The following is a 17297-nucleotide window of genomic DNA, read 5'->3' as shown; positions in this document are numbered from 1 at the left end:
TGAGATCACTCATATGTGGAATTTAAAAAAAACCAAAAAAACACAAAAAAAAACCCCATAAATACAAAACAGAAACAGACTCATAGACATAGAATACAAACTTGTGGTTGCCAAGGGGGCAGGGGGGTGGGAAGGGACAGACTGGGATTTTAAAATGTAGAATAGATAAACAAGATTATACGGTATAGCACAGGGAAATACATACAAGATCTTGTGGTAGCTCACAGCAAAAAAAAAATGTGACAATTAATATATGTATGTTCATGTATAACTGAAAAATTGTGCTCTACACTGGAATTTGACACAACATTGTAAAATGACTATTATTCAATAAAAATAGTTTAAAAAAAAGTCAAAAATCCAATAAACACCATTAAGAAAAAAAGAAAAAAAAAAGAAAAAGAAAATAAACAAAAGCAGAAGAAAGTGAAGCATAAAAAATAGTGAGAAAGAAAGGGAGAGAAATATATATTTGGGGCAAGCAAGTATGCTAAAAGTGATACTGGGGACCAAAACATAAACAAAGGCACATTTACCAGTTACTTTATCCCTAAAGGCACTATTTAATATGGTCAGACTTACTACTCAGAACCAACTTCATGGTAAGGGCAGAAATGTCAACAGAGCCCCAAGAAATTCACTTACTACCCTTGATCAACAGGATAAACAGAAGTAACATTTTTATCAAGTAGCATAGACACTTCTGTGTTTTAAACTACATTGCCTAAAAGGTTTTTGAAATCTAAGTGATTAATTCTCATCTAACATAAAATCAAGTTACTATCTAGGACACTACATGAAGTTTATCTCCATTGGAAAGAGGTCCATAAATGTACTGGTACTATCTAATGATAAAAACAATCCATAAATACTCATTCCATGATTTTAATACTTATTCTACAGCTACAGTAATTAAAACAGTGTCCTATGAGCATTAGGGTAAGTAAGGAGATCAGTGGAACTGAACAGCAAGTCCTGAATAGAACTATACATATATGGCTGGTTGACTTTCAACAGACAATGCAAGTAGTCAAACGGAGAAAGAAAAACTTTCTTTTCAAGAAACGGGGCTCGGGCAGCTGGATAACCATAAGGGAAAAAAATGAACCTTGAGCCTTACCTCACACCATACATAAAAATAAACTTGAGATAGATCAAAGACACAAATATAAAAGAAAAAAAAAATAAAGCTTCTAAAAGAAAATACAGGAAACTATCTTTATGACCTGGGAATACAAAGATTTCTTAGACAGGTCACACATTTTATAAATTTTATTCACACTTCATCGGGGTTTTTTTAATGTTTTACTTATTTATTTTATTATTGTATTATTTAATTTTTTTATTTTGGTGGGGGTGGGGAGGGTTATTTTTGGAGGAGATACCAGGGATTGAACCCAGGACCTCGTGCATGCTAAGCATGCACTCTGCCGCTTGAGCAATTACCCTCCCCCCCACATTTCATCAGTTTTATTCATCAATAACTCCCAAATGGAAATAACCCCAAAATCCAACAACAGGGAAATAAAAAATAAATTATAGTATATTAATAAAATTTTAAAATTAACCATCGGGGTGTTCAACAATTAGGATGAATATCAAAAACATAATGCTAAGTGAAAAAACCAGACACACAGTATATATACTGCATTATTCTATTTATGAGATGTTCAAGGACAAGCACAACCAGCCCAACGTGCTGTAATTAAGGACAGTTGGTTTCCTCTGGGGAGAGAGATAGGCTATCGACCGGAGAGAAGTACAAATTGTGATGGAAACGTTCTGCATCTTGACTGAGGTTATAATTACTTGAACATATACATGTATCAAAGCTCACTGAACTGTATGCTTAATATGTGTGTTTTTTGTTTGTAAATTATTCCTCAATAAAAAACAATGGACAGATGCCCAAATACACAAGTAGTGAATTGTAAGTTGCATTTTTCTTTTGTCTGTATTTTAGGATTTCTAAAATTGTGACATGTCTTTTAATTATAGCCTAAAGAAACTTTCCAGCCATCTGGCAGTAAATTTTTAAAAAATAGTAACAGTATTTATTATGTAAACTTTTTTACTGAAGTATAAAATAGATGAAGAGATATTAAGTGTACAGCTTGATAGTTTTTCTAATAAAATGAATATCCCCTTATAACCACCTCTGAGATGTAGAACATCACCAGCACCATGGAAACGTCCCACTGCCCCCCCCCCCGCATCGCTGTATAGTGCTCCAGTTATGGGTACAGTGCAGCTGATTCTGTTACCGCTTTCTGGTTGCTGTCAATAAAGTCGCCAGGAACATCCTTGTACACCTTTGGTGCACATGTGCATTAATTTATGGGTCACAGGACAAGGGGTATGTTCAGCTTTCCTAGGCACTGCCTAATAGTTTTCCAAAATGGTTATGCCAATTTGCATTCCCACCAGCAGTGTGTAAGAATTCCAGTTATTCTATGTCCTTGCCAAAATTTGGTATTGTCAGATTTGTGTTTGGTTTTTGTTTGGTTGGTCGTTTGGTTTTCACTCTGCATGCCTGGGTGAGTAGGGGGCGCTGGTTTTTTGGGTCTTTTATTTTTTTTAACATTCTATTGGTATCTCATTAAGGTTTTAACCTGCAGTTCAATTTTAACTTAAACTTGGATCATTAACTATTGATTTAGATGTCTTCAAAAAGATTACATGATGAAGCAATGTTATACGTTAGAGAGCAAAGAAACAGAGTAGCAGGAAGAGTGGAAATGTCACAATCCAATGTTTTTCTTATAAAGCAACAGCCCAACAACTAAGTGCCATAAATGACCTATGAAAGAGCTGGTGAAGCTACATTTGGCCTGAAACACACAAGGGGGGCACAACTCCAGATGATGTGACTAAACGCAGTAGAATTTGCCGAGCCTTCATGATAACCTAGTGAAACAGATATCACCACCTCTATTTTATAGATGAGGAAACTGAGTAATTAGCAAAACTGGAATCCATACTCGGGTGGGTACAATTCTAACACCTATGCTCTTGCCATATAAGTCAAGCAGAATATAAAATAAGCAAAGAAAAACTATGCCCCTTGCCCATATTAATCATCATCATCTTTTCAAACCCATTATCTTAGTAGAGTGCCCCTCAGTCCAACACTCTGTGTCTCCAAGCAAGGCAGAGATAAATCTTCACTTGACCATGAGAAAACTGAGAGGTTGGCGGATCCCAGGGACCAGCTCTGGTCCAGAGTCAGAGACAGGATCAGAATTCCCAGCTCCCCAGGACAGATGACTATGCTCACTGTCATAGGAGAAATTAGCCAAGGCACAGCCACTTTCCATCATCTGTGCCTCCCCTCAGGCCTGAGCTACACAGTGTGGGTGGAGGGATGCAAGAATTTCTTGGTGTCCTCCCCACTCCTTACTATACACTACGCTCTTTTCTCAAGCAGCTAGCATTAAATGACTTGGAAGAGAACATTCACTCTCAAAATTTGGTGTTTTAATTGGTTTCTCCTCCTCCAAGGAGCCACCAAGAATATCAAATTCTACTTAATGAGGGATTGCAGAAATATTTTTGAGGTGATAGTCTTCCAGGGGTCCATAAACCAAGACGTTTATTAGGTCTAGAGATTAAAATGTCCGGCAATGGAGCAGGAACTACCTTGCACTAAAAAGGGCATCTCCATTTACAGCTAAGAATCTCTTTGGACTACATCACTCATGATAAGGATAAAGACTTCCCAGTCCATTGACTAACAAAGACAAGTGTTTAAGTAGCCTAATTACGCCTGCACTGGCAGATCACTCTTACAAGAAATCTAATGCTTTTCCCCAACATATCAACGATTCAACTGTTCCATTGTCTTCATAATGACTGGGTTAACAAGGCAGTAAATACCTTTAAAATCAAGTTTGTGTATATCTTAATTCATTGTAGCTGTCTGAGTAGACAACTTTTTTTTTTTTCAAACAAGGTGGGGAAAGTCTCAGCACCTTAGACAGCTGGTAAAATAGAACATATGTTTCAGGTGCATAAAAAAAAAGATATCCAAAGATTTGCTTTCAGTGGAGGATGATAATCTCTGAAAGGAAATAAATGTCTCCAAGACACAGGCAACACTGGGAATATAAATAATGAGGTGCTGGCTGGAGCTTGTCTTCCTCGAAACAGTGGTCCCCAGCTGATGGGAAAGCCCTCCTTGGCCAGCAGGGAGTCTTGGGAGCAGGCCATTGGCTGCGTGAAAGGGGAGGGTGCCCTTTCTCAGGCTAGATATTCTAAATCGACACATTGGTGGGATAAACTGAGGCATCTAAGAAAGTATTTTTAAAGATTAAGTTTACTTAAAGGTAACAGATGATGAACTTTGAGAAAATTGTGAAACTGCATCCAAATTTCTTTTTCTCTAAAATAGACTCTGGGAAGAATCATTTTTGCAAAGAATTCTCCAGTTACATGAATAGCTCTTCTCTCATCTTTTATGCTTTATGTGTTTGGATATTCATATATTGACTTTATACATAATGTGATAATTCAGAAAATGGAAGCAAAAAGTCATGAGATGGAGGTGGGAGAGTCAATAAAATTCAAGGAGATTTGCATCAGATTGTTCAGAAGCACTCTCTCTGATAACTCCCTTTTAGGTTGATCAGAGACAATATGCTCTCCATTGAGAGAAATAGAAGGTTCCTGATGGAAAGCAGTGGAATTCAGAATGACTTCGTGGAGAATGTGGATCTTCACTGGGCTTAACAGACATTCAACCCTTCTTCTAAATTGATTAGTGCACTCTTTTAGGATGGGATTCATAAAGCTGAAAGGACTTTGGTGAACACTAAGATCATAAGATGTTCCTCAAAAAATCATTTTCAAATAAATTTGGGGAAAGCTTCTTTTTAGCTCTCTTATTAGGGAGTCAAATGCATACATAAAGACTCTTGTTAACATTGTCTCATGCACCATTTCCTAAACATTTACCCATGGAACCCTTTTTTCTTATGATATCTAACAACTCTTCAAGTGTAATCCTCTTTGTAAAATGTTGTCCTAGTTAGGAAAATAATGAAATAGTCCAACTTCCTCACTTACTTAGTGGGTGGGGGAAAAAAACTACCACAATGGTGAAAAGATAGTCTTTTCAATAGGTGGTGCTGGGAAAACTGGACAATTACATGTACAAGAATAAAATTAGAACATTCTTTAATACCATTTACAAAAATAAACTCAGAATGGATTAGAAACCTAAATATAAGACTGGAAACCATTAAACTCCTAGAAGAAAACATAGGCAGAACACTCTTTGATATAAATAATAGCAATATTTTTTTGGATCTGACTTCTAAAACAAAGGAAACAAAAGCAAAAATTAGCAAATGGGACCTAATTAAACTTAAAAGCTTTTGTACAGCAAAGAAAACCATTGACAAAATAAAAAGACAACTTACTGAATGGGAGAAAATATTTGCAAGTCATGTGACGAATAAGGGGTTAGTATTCAAAATATATAAACAGGTCATACAACTCAATATCAAAAAAACAAATGATCCAATCAAAAGATAAGCAGAAGACTTGAATAGACATTTTTCCAAAGAAGACATACAGATGGCCAAAGGCACATGAAAAGCAGCTCAACATCACTCATCACCAGGGAAACGCAAATTAAAACCACAGTGAGATGTCACCTCACACCTGTCAGAATGGCTATCATCAAAAAGAGTACAAATAACAAATGCTGGCAAGGATGTGGAGACAAGGAACCCTCCTACACTGTTGGTGAGGATGTAAATTGGTGCAGCCTCTGTGGAAAACGGTATGGAGATTTCTCAAAAAACTAAAAATAGAACTACCATATGACCCAGCAATTTCACTCCTGGGTATACATCTGAAAAAAACAAAAACACTAATTCGAAAAGATGCATCCACTCCAAAGTTCACAGCAGCATTATTTACAATTGCCAAGATATGGAAGCAACCTAAGTGTCCATCAACAGATGAATGGAGATACATAGAGAGAGAGAGAGAGAGAGAGAAAGAGAGAGAGAGTGAGAGAGAAAGAGAGAGCGCAACTATATATAAAGACTCTTGTTAACATTGTTTCATGCACCATTTCCTAAAGATTTACCATGTTATAGTTATATAGTTATACCATGTTATATATAATGGAATACTACTCAGCCATAAAAAAGAATGAAATTTTGCCATTTGCAACAGCATGAAAGGACTTGGAGGACATTATATTAGTGAAATAAGTCAGAGAAAGACAAATATTGTGTGATATCACTTACATGTGGAATCTAAAAATAAAGAAAACCAGGGAATATTCAAAAAAAAAAAAAAAAGAAACAGACTCACAGATACAGAGAATAAACTAGGAGTTACCAGTGGAACAAAGGGGGGAGGAGCAAGATACAGGTGGGGATTAATATGTACAAACTACTATGTATAAAATAAATAAGCTACAATCATTTATTGTACAATACAGAGAATATAGTCCATATTTTATCATAACTATAAATGGAGTATAGACTTTAAAAATTGTGAATCACTGTGGTGTACACCTAAAACTTATAATGTACATTAACTATACTTCAATTTTTTTAAAATCTGATGATTGAAAAAAAATTATCCTGGGCCCAGGCATGGGAAGGGAGTTTTTCAAGTTGATTCATCAATTATTAAGACCTGGCGCTTGATCTAACTTCTGCCCAAGATCTCTCTCTTCTATATGATGCTGAGGCCCACCCTCAATAAAGAATCCTACCTGGCTTTTTGTCTTTGGTAAATAGCAATATGGAAGAGTATAGGGCAACGCTTTCTCCTCTGGGAGGGGTATGTGTCACAAAGCTAAGCTGCTGATTTATCTTCCAATATGGTACACCTCCCCTGGAAAGAATCGCCCTGGTCTCATTCTGCGTCATCCCGGATTAAGTCAGTGAAAGGGAAAGAACGGAAGGTGTCTGGCTATCCTGGCCCTCATTGTCACAGAAGGTGTATTCTAGGAGTTGACACCTATCACAAGAGCCAGCTGGGGTATACAGTGGTTTGGGTGAGAGAATGAACCCTGGACCATCCGACTTGCTTGAAGGAAGTCCCAAGTAGCTAATGACTCCATTGTCCCACCTCCATTCACATGGCAAAGCATCACACCTCATCATGTACTATTCAGGTCAAGGGTCATGGGAAATCCAAAGGACTTACCCTAGCTAAGAGGTTCTGTTCAGCGGAAATCAAACTGATGGATTAAATACAACTAAGTATTTTATCACGTGTAAGTTTAATTAAATGTAAAGTCTTTCCAAAATTTATGTTATTTTAAATCCAAAGTAAAAGGAATTGTCCATATTTCTAGTAAATGAGAAGAGAGGGGGTTCCTATGATCACATGGGTCAGCTACATCATTTCACGAAGAAGTTATGACTCAGATTAAATGCTCACACAACTGGTTATGAAGATGACACAACTAACAGACGTACAGTCCAGAATTTTTTCTCAATAAGCATCACCTCCTGAGAGTCCTTTAGAGTTAAAACACATCCTATCATCAGGATCTATGTCAGTGATCTTGCATCTATCATGTTGCTGCCCCTTTTGTTCCTTATTTTTCTCTTGATCCTTAGTGGATTTGCTTTTTCCTTGAAACTAAGCTTTCAGAGGTTCAAATTTTGTCCAAAAACAAATAAACAAACAAACAAACCCAGTTTAAGCCATGATACTAAAAAAAATAGGTTTAAGTTATTTCTGTTAGAGAAATAGAGTCAGTTTACAATGTTGTGTCAGTTTCTGGTGTGCAGCATAGTGTTTCAGTCATGTAAATACATACATATATTCATTTTCATATTCTTTTTAACTTATAGATTACTGCAAGATATTGAATATAGTTCCCTGTGCTGTACAGAAGAAATTTGTTGTTTATCTATTTTATATAATTAGTATCTGCAAATCTCAAATATTTTTAAGAGGACCTCTGAGTTTGAAAACAAAAACTTTTGGAGACTCACGAAATTGGTACCAACGCTGTTTAAAAATAGAATGTGATGTTTGCCAAGAAGTTAAACCAAAAATGTAAGTAATTTTTCTGCTTACACAAAAGTTATTTATTGCAGAATTTATTAACCAAGGCTGTGATGGATTTCTCTCTCACAGGAGAGAAGCTTCCTGGTCCAGGGCCAGAGAAGTGCCAATATCACTTTCCATCATCGCCTGCATCTCTCCAGTCTGCTCTTAAGCCCGAGGCATTCAACATAGCCATCAGCCAACAGGAAGCTTACCCCTGTTCCTCTCATATGCCCCAGTCCCACCCACTCAGCCTATGTAATTTATGGAATCTTTGACATCCCATGGAGTAAGTTCTGGTTGTGGTTAATAGGAAATAATTGGGACAGGACTTGACTGCAAATTCTGAACAAGCCCAGCACCTCTGGCGCCATCTAGGGTCTCTGTGGAAACACGTTATCCCACAGGTGCTCTCCAAGACAGAGTTCTCATCCTATTCCCAGAAGGCTAAGGCTGTCCCATAGGGAACTGAGTACAGAGAGTGACGGATTTAAGACTCCTAATATCTTAGCACGAGCTGGGCAGCGTGGAGCCTGTGTTCTGATGCATCTGAGCCTCTCACTACTGGCGTCTCTCCCTGCACATCCCCATGGGAGGCCAGGCTGGGGGTCTCCTTAGAGCAGACTCAGCCTCAGATATCCACAGGAAGTGCTCAGCATCAAAATTGTGCTCTATCGAAATCCACAAGACCTGCAAAATATTCTCAGCTTCTGGAATCTAAGTAAAAGCAAGGCTTCACTAAAAGTTTTATTCCCAGGCTGAGATGCTAGAGAGAAATTCACTTCCTCATCACCCTCCAGCATGAATTAGCAAGGGGGGAAGTTGCTTCCTGAACCCACTAATGGAGAGAGAGAAGTGTCAGGGCTGCATCAATAATATTTGAGCAGGGGCAAGGAGGCGTGCAACTATACATTCATGATACAACTGCAGATTAAAGACACCATGATCACCTGTGAAGACATCAAGACGGCAGTCATCGGACAGTGCCCCTTAGTCCTCTGTGCACCACTGTCTTCTCCCCCTTCCTCAAACCCACGTAAAGAAAGGATAAACTATATTAATTCACACTGGGGAGTGTGTAATTGTTGACTTACTAACCCTCCGGGAGGTATGCAGGATATTTGTCAATTATTACCACTCGTACTGGCGGTCTCTTTTGGTGGAACTTTTTTGATCAACTAAACTTTAAACTAAACTCGGAACCTAACAGAGCTGTGGTCCAGTTTTGTGATTTACTTCCTGTATAGAATTAAGGAATAAGAAAGATCATTTATGTTTTCAAAATTATTATTCAAAAAGAGTATCTGCCTGCCAAAACATCTGTCAGACTGAACAACTATGGAGTCGCAGGCTGATCAGTCACATCCTGGGGGGAGCTCGACTGTGAAATCAATCAGCAACAGTGGTAAGATTTGAAATAGAGGAAATTGTTTTTAATTTTTTTCTAGAATCATTTTATTGCTCAGAGATTGTAATGTGCAGACTTCCAGATAAAGTTTCTTCCACCATAGCTCTGGGTGTTTGAGTAATTTTGTTTTGTTTTGGCATCAAATTGTTGGGCCTCTTTTAAGTTCCAAAGGATTCCCTGGGTGTAAAAGGTGTAACATCAAAATATGGAGGACATTCGCTTTTTTTTTAATTGAGTAATAGTCATTTTACAATGTTTTGTCAAATTCCAGTGTAGAGCACCATTTTTCAGTTATACATGAACAGACGTATATTCATTGTCACACAGTTTTTTTTGCTGTGAGCTACCACAAGATCTTGTATATATTTCCCTGTGCTATACAGTATAATCTTGTTTATCTATTCTACATTTTGAAATCCCAGTCTGCCCCTTCCCACCCCCCACCCCCTTGGCAAACCCAAGTTTGTATTCTATGTCTATGAGTCTGTTTCTGTTTTGTATTTATGTTTTGTTTTGTTTTGTTTAGATTCCACATATGAGTGATCTCATATGGTATTTTTCTATCTCTTTCTGGCTTACTTCACTTAGAATGACCTCTCCAGGAACATCTATGTTGCTGCAAATGACGTTATGTTGTCAGTTTTTATGGCTGAGTAGTATTCCATTGTATAAATATACCACATCTTCTTTATCCAGTCACCTGTTGATGGGCATTTAGGCTGTTTCCATGTCTTGGCTATTGTAAATAGTGCTGCTACAAACATTGGGGTGCAGGTGTCATTTTGAAGTAGGATCCTTCTGGATATATGTCCAGGAGTGGGATTACTGGGTCATATGGTAAGTCTATTCCTAGTGACATTCGCTTTTTAATCTCAACAGATTTGCCAGTAAATAGGGGAAGGGGACTGCTCCTTAGAGACTGACTTCCCAGTGGGCCATGCAAGTAGCCCTAGAAAAATAAGTGATGGGGACTGGGAGAGAGGACTCTCTGTTTCTCTGACTGTGAGGCTTGGGGCCCATGCTGCACTATTGGGCCTGTGGACCATTTGATGGAGCCAAGAGACTGGAGGAAGCCAGCCATGGAGGCTAGACCATAATAAACTCCTGCTTCCTAGGAACAGGACTGGGGAGGTGAAATAAACTGTGGGCTGAAAGTGAGCTAGAAAAGATAATTTCAGAACCTTCTCCCTGTCTGTCCCTGTTTGTCTCATTTGTGAACGAATGGTCCACTTTGCAATCTGACTTGCCTCAGTTGTGATAAAAGGAACTAAAAGAATGAGATTCATCTTCATTCTGACTATAACTGTAAGAAATGTTGCCCACTTACCAGAAGCCAGCTAGAAAAGGGAAACAGTAATGGATGGAGAAGCATTTCAAAGGGAAGATGAAACTCAGGACAAACAGAGCTAGGAGAAAGACTCCACCTTCCCAGTGCCTTTAGTAAGGTGTCCTAGTCAAGGATCCCCCTCAGTAAGCAGTACCCAGGGTAGGAGGCCTGGCCCCCAGAGAACAGGCCCTTGGGTTGTACCACTCTCTGGGGGCAAAATGAACATACTTTTGTGGGAGGATCCCCATCAATCTCACTCAGAGACCTCACCTATTCTGGACCAGAGAGGCTTCTCCAAGCGGGAAAGGAAGGATCGAGGGAACCACTCCTCATGTTCCAGAGCTCTCTTGCCTGTTGACTGCCTGTGTCCTGGAAATGAATTAGTCAACTGGATACTGGGTAAGATCTCCAACTGATGAGTCTTATCTGACAGTCCCATCCTGTGTGTCAGCTCATAGGCCACGGGCATCCGTGGGGGCCCTATAATGTACAAAGTTTGGCATTAATTTTGCCTAGATCTGCAGGGCAGAGGCCTAGGCTGCATTAGGTTATTTTATTAGAGACTCACTGTAGAGCCTAGAACTGCAGAGGAACATGAGAAAAGATGCATTTTAGGAAGATGAATCTAAGAGTTTTGGGGAACTGTTTCTTCCTGGAATTCTACCATCTTTTCTTTCAGAGAGAGCGAGAAAAACACTGTCGCTCTGAAACTGAGTCAGTCCGTGCCATGACTTATGTAGTGAACACTTTCAAGTCTCCAGTAATAAAGATACACTAAGGGGTCATCACCAGATACGACGGGTGTTTAGGAGATGTGCCCAGGAATGGAAGACCTAAAGTGGGGGAAATAAGGGAGAAGTTGACTATTTCTCCCCAGGGAAATCTCCATACACACAGACTCATAAATTCCAAATTGCAGTGGCTGTAACTCTTTTAATTGAGTTTTAAAGCACCTCTCACCCACAGCAGAGAAAGCCTGCAGATACGTTCTCTGCCTCCATCTTTTTGCAGCTCATGCCATTGCCCCTCCAGCTTAATGCTACTTCTGAATAAAAACTGGAAACGTCTTGTGTTGACATAAACATCACTCACAAAGGACTTGTGGGATGCATCACCTGACTCCACAGCTGAGTTAATCATCCCCGGCCCACCCACCCATGTTAATTCTGGTCCTCGCAGGCTACATTTTTTTTTCTTTCTTCAGATAATTCAAATCAGATCATGACCACTAGTGACATTTTTAGGGTCAAAGGAGAAAGGAGAAAACTAGGGGAGGGAAGCAATGTGTGCAAAGAAGTGGGAGATTTCCTGGGGTGATATGAAAGAAAACAGAGATGGAAAACGGCGCAGGTTTAAATTCCCAAAGAAACCGAGGGAGAGGTGATGAATATCTCCTTTTTAGAAGCTCTTCCCCAATAAAGTGAAAAATCCATTCTCTTTAACTTGATCCCAATAGGGAGACATCACCGAAGCTGCTTTCAACAGATGGAAACACTCCACCTGCCTCCAGGATCTACTTCTGCATAAATAGCTACTGTTTCTCATGTGTCTTGTTAATGTTTTCTGTACCCTAAAGTCCTGTGCAATTATACAGTGTATTTCCTTCTGGGAGCTTCAGGCCCTTTATAAAGAGCTTAATGCTTTAGAAAAGTGATTTCCTGGCTTCCTCCATGAAGTTTGGGTATTAAAGGAGCTGTCAGATAAAAACTAGCCTATTCTGCTCTCCTCTCTCAGACATCTCCTATCACAACCTTCTGGCCCATCCTCTCCTCCACCATTGCTAGAAACCAGTATCCTGGGAGTGTTTGTGGACTGCCCTTGCCTCAGCTGCACTGAAAACCTCCTGCCGTCCACCACAGCTTCTCTGACCTGCTGTTGAGGGGCGCACTGCTGCACAAGCAAACTTAAAGTAGAAGGATGTTAACCCCACGCGGTTTGGCCACTGGGGGATGTGAGCCAATTGATAGATGCTCTCTGTACGGGGCAGATCACTGGTTCTCAAATGTCAACATGCATAAGGAATCACCTGAAGGGTTTGTTATTATATGATATCCTGGCCCCTCCCCATCAGACATTCTGATTCAGGAGGTCAGGGTGGGGCCCAGGAATTTGCATGTGTAACAGTCAAGGTGGGGCCACAGTGAGGTGGACAGCAATTCTGCCCTGTGGTCAATTCAGCTCCGCAGAGGCTCCCAGTACAATCAAGGGCCAGAAATGACTAACCCTTAATGAGCTTTTGCATTGCCTTCCCCCAGTCCTTCCCTCCTGTTTCCTGGGATCACTTCCCAAATGCACTTCCTAAAGTGTCCTTGTCTTGGGCTCGACTCTCAGAGGAGATGCAGACAGAGGCATGGACCCTTCACCCCCACTTGCCTTCAACCCTCCTACAGGATCTCACCTGGCCTTGCTCCCCTGGACAATGTAGGGATGAATCCTGCCTTCCTACTGCAGCAGTGAAATGCGATCAGAACTGACAACCTGATTTAGCTCTTCAAGCCAGAAGGGCTTCTCTGAGATCAGACAATGGAAGTCTGTGTTGTTGTTGCTGCTTTGTGCTTTTAAGTCAGTTTGGCTTTCTGATTTTTTTTTTTTCTCTAATACCTCTAGTTGTCCGCAAGCTTTCCAAGACTTCTCAAAACTTTCCAAGGCTCCCTCACTGAATCAGAGAGTAACATACAGTTTTGGGGGCTTTAATGTTGCATGCTAGGTGCCCACCTGGCAGTCAGCCCTCTCTTCTAACTAATAGTACCTGGACATCTGCAATGTGCCCAGTCCCAGGGCATGAATGATGATTGCCTAATGCAGTCATGACTGTATACACCACTAGTCAGGACTAGGATATATCCCTGCCTCATGCTCTTTTCCCAGCCTTCCTGCTGCTGGTGTGTGTGGCCAATCAGAACTCAAAGGAAGTTTGGGAAATAATGGTTATCTCCATTGAAAGAAGGAGCAATCATACAAGGACCTTTTCATGTTCCCTCCCTGGTTGCCTCACTGATTCTTGCCTTTGAATGCAGGCCTCGCACCTGAAGCAATGGCAGCCATCTTGCAGCCATGAGGTTGCAAGCACAAGCATGAAGGCCAAACTGCCAAGGATGGCAGATCTGCTTAGTAAAACACAGACTGCCTGGCTCTGGACTTTTTGTTTAATCAGCTAATTGATGTTGTGACTCCTTAAGTCACCACTAGTCAAGTTCTTTATTTGCATTCAGAAGTATTCCTGGCTTACATGGCAGATTTGTATCCAGAATATATACAGAACTTCTACAAAGCAATTATGAGACAAACAGCCCAATAAGCCAGAAGGAGAAAGAAAAATACCATATGATATTGCTTACAAGTGGAATCTGAGACAAAGGACACAAATGAACTTATCTACAAAACAGAAACAGACTCACAAACATAGAAAACAAACTTATGGTTCCCAGTGGATAAAAGGAGGTGGGAAGGGATAAATCAGGAGTTTGAAATTTGCCCCTCTTGGGGAGGGATGGAAATGTTAGCTATAGTGATTGTGGTGGTGGTTTCATAGGCGTATACATCTATCAAAATTCACCCAATTGTACATCTGAAATATGTGTGGCTTACTGTACAGGAATTACATCACAATAAAGGTGTCAAAATAAAAAACAGCAGTAAATTGTCTCCAAATTAAAAAAAAATACAGGTGAAAGATTTTAACAGGCACTTCACAAAAGAAGATACACCAACAGACAACAAACCTACAAAGAAGAGGCTCAGTACGACGGCTCATTAGAGAAACGCAAATTAAAACCACAGTAAGAGGTCACGACGCATCCACCAGAATGCCTAAAAATGAGAAAGACTGACACTACGGGTCTCAACAAGGGTGTGGAGTAAGTGTGGCTCTCTCCGTGGTTGTTGGGGGTGCAAAATAGTGCAGCCACTTTGGAGGACCAGTGGCAGTTGCTAACAGAGCTGGATGCCTGCCTCCACCTGTGGGACAGTCTGAGCCAAACCGCAGCCCCCAGGACCACAAGCACTCATGGTTTAGCACTGGTCACACGCAGCCCTGGACGGGACGAGCCCACCGCTCCAGGGGAACCAGACCCTCCCACCCCCAGTCTCACCCATTCACGTTGCCTCCTCATGTTGCATCTTCCGTCCTTCATCATTTCATGTGTGACAGCCCCAAACGAATTCACAGACAGAGAGCGTTCTTATCTAACAGACAGATGTAACCCTTTGGGAACCCCCAGTTAGGTATTTAGGCTGACAGCGTTAGATGTAGTTATGGAGATGGGAAGTAAAAGTATGTTATATCAGAGCTTCTCCGAATAATCTAGGACTTGTGATAAACATATTACTTTACAGCCTCATAACACCTTACTACATAAATATGCATTTTATAGATTATAAATAAACATCTGTTGATACGAATTGATTTTACAGTTAAGGCCTCAGAGAACAAATACTAAGATTTATAGGTAGCTTTCCTCTGTGCACACGTTCACATGTACACATGTACACTACACACACACACACACACACACACCCCTCTCATTCCTCCTGTCCATGTCAAAGCAGAAGACGCAGCAAAAAAAGGGCAGGAGTGATCCAACAGAGGGAAACTGTTGATGATGCTGGAGCAAGAGAGTACAACTGAAGGCAAGACGTCTTGGAGGAGGGTGAGGGCAAGGAACACAGCGCCATGTGAAGGGTCTGCGCTGCGTTGTCCATTATAAAGGGAAAGATGGCTCAGTAAAAGGGTATATGTGAGTAGGTCAGTATATTTGGTGGTGGGAGCACGAAGAGGTCCCCTCTTCATTGCTTCTATTTTCTAAATAAAATAAGAAGCCAAGGCACTGACTGAGTGTGAGTTATGGGGAGGAGATGTTTGAGGTTTGAAGAACAGAGAAAACGACATCTGAAGACTGAGAATGAGTTACCTGGGGAAACAGAGCAGGACGTCAGGGTAGTTCCAACAACCCCCTGGAGGCTAGTGGTCCGGATTCAATTAAAATCCCTCAGTGTGTGTATTATTTGAGATTAAATATGGTTGTGAGTATCGTGTAAATACAAAATAGCAATGCATAAACCACATGGTGTGTTACTTTTCTATTACTGACGTTACAAAGTACCGCAAACGTAGTGGCTTAAAACAACGCAAACATATTAACTTACGATTCTGTAGGTCAGAAGTCCACAGTGGGTCCTGAGGGTCAAAATCAGGTGTTGGTGGGTCGTAGTTATTTCTGGAGACTCTGGAGGAGAATCCATTTTGTTGCCTTTCCCAGCTTCTGAAGGACGTCTGCCCTGTTTATCTTGTGTCATCTTCCTCAATCTTCAGAGCCTGAAACATGACATCTCTCTGACTGATTACAGCTGGGGAAGTTCTCAGTTTTAAGGGTACAGGAGACTGAATTGGACCTCCTGAATAATCCAGGCTCCTCTCAGCATCACAAGGCCCTTAATTTAATCACCTCTGCCCAGTCCCTTTTGCTGATGTAAGGGTACAGATTCATAGACTTTTGAGATAAGGATATCTTTAGGAACCATTATTCTGCCTAGCACACCAAAAGAGAAGTTCATTTCTCTCTTGTAAGGGGTCCAGAGATAGGCGGTCTAGGCTTACCTCACACTATGACCATCACGATCATTAGGACTCACACTCTACATCCTTAACATGCAACCACATAGCCCAAAACAACTGTTCAGGTGCCAGCCTTCACATCCACATTCCAGACAACAAGAGGGAAAAAAATTAAAGAGGTTCTCTCACTCACACACATACCGTTTCTTTGTAAACATTTCCCTAAAATTTCATAAAACAGCTCTGCTTACATCTCAATGGGCAGAAGTTTCTCCATGCAACCATGAATCCAGCTAAAATTCAGGTGTGATTCTCCTAAAGGAAAAAAAAAAAAAGAGGAGAAAGGGTTACTAGAGTCGAAAATTAGCAAGCTCTGTCACAGCATTGCTGGTTGGTTTCGTCTCACCTGATCTCAAGCTTGCCATTAGATAGAATCAGGGTTAAGGTTCTGCCAGGCAAGCACGTAAGAGGGAGAAAGATCAAGAGAAGCTGATGGTGTACAAGGAATGATGATAACAATGACCCATGGGGTTCAAGTCCACGAAGACAATAAGCAACAATAAAGGAGACACGAGAAAGGTAACCGATGGTGAGAAAGTACTAGGGTTATTACACTGGAAAGGGGTGGTTTGGAAGTAGTGATAAGAAGCAAGGGTGATAAGGAAGGCAAGCGCTCTCCTTCCAGGCCCCGAGGACTGAGGAGTGTAGGAGGGAAGACAGCCACCTCTGGGGACGGATGAGGATAAAGATGTGCCCTCGGGAAAGAGCCCAATTTCAAAGCAAGAAGGTATAAAGGGAAAAATCTTTGAAAAGGTTGAAGATCTAAAGGTCTTTTATTATGTCCGAAATGGCCATATGGCTTAGTTTACAAACAAAGGGGAATTCTATCAATAATTACACAAGACCACAGGCAACAACTGGGACCGTCCCAAGCAAACCAGGATGTGCTGTTATCCTACGTATGACTGACTGACAGTGAC

The sequence above is a fragment of the Camelus ferus genome, chromosome 30, assembly GCF_009834535.1.
Source record: "Camelus ferus isolate YT-003-E chromosome 30, BCGSAC_Cfer_1.0, whole genome shotgun sequence".
NCBI lineage: Eukaryota > Metazoa > Chordata > Mammalia > Artiodactyla > Camelidae > Camelus > Camelus ferus.
This window is presented reverse-complemented; position numbering follows the sequence as displayed.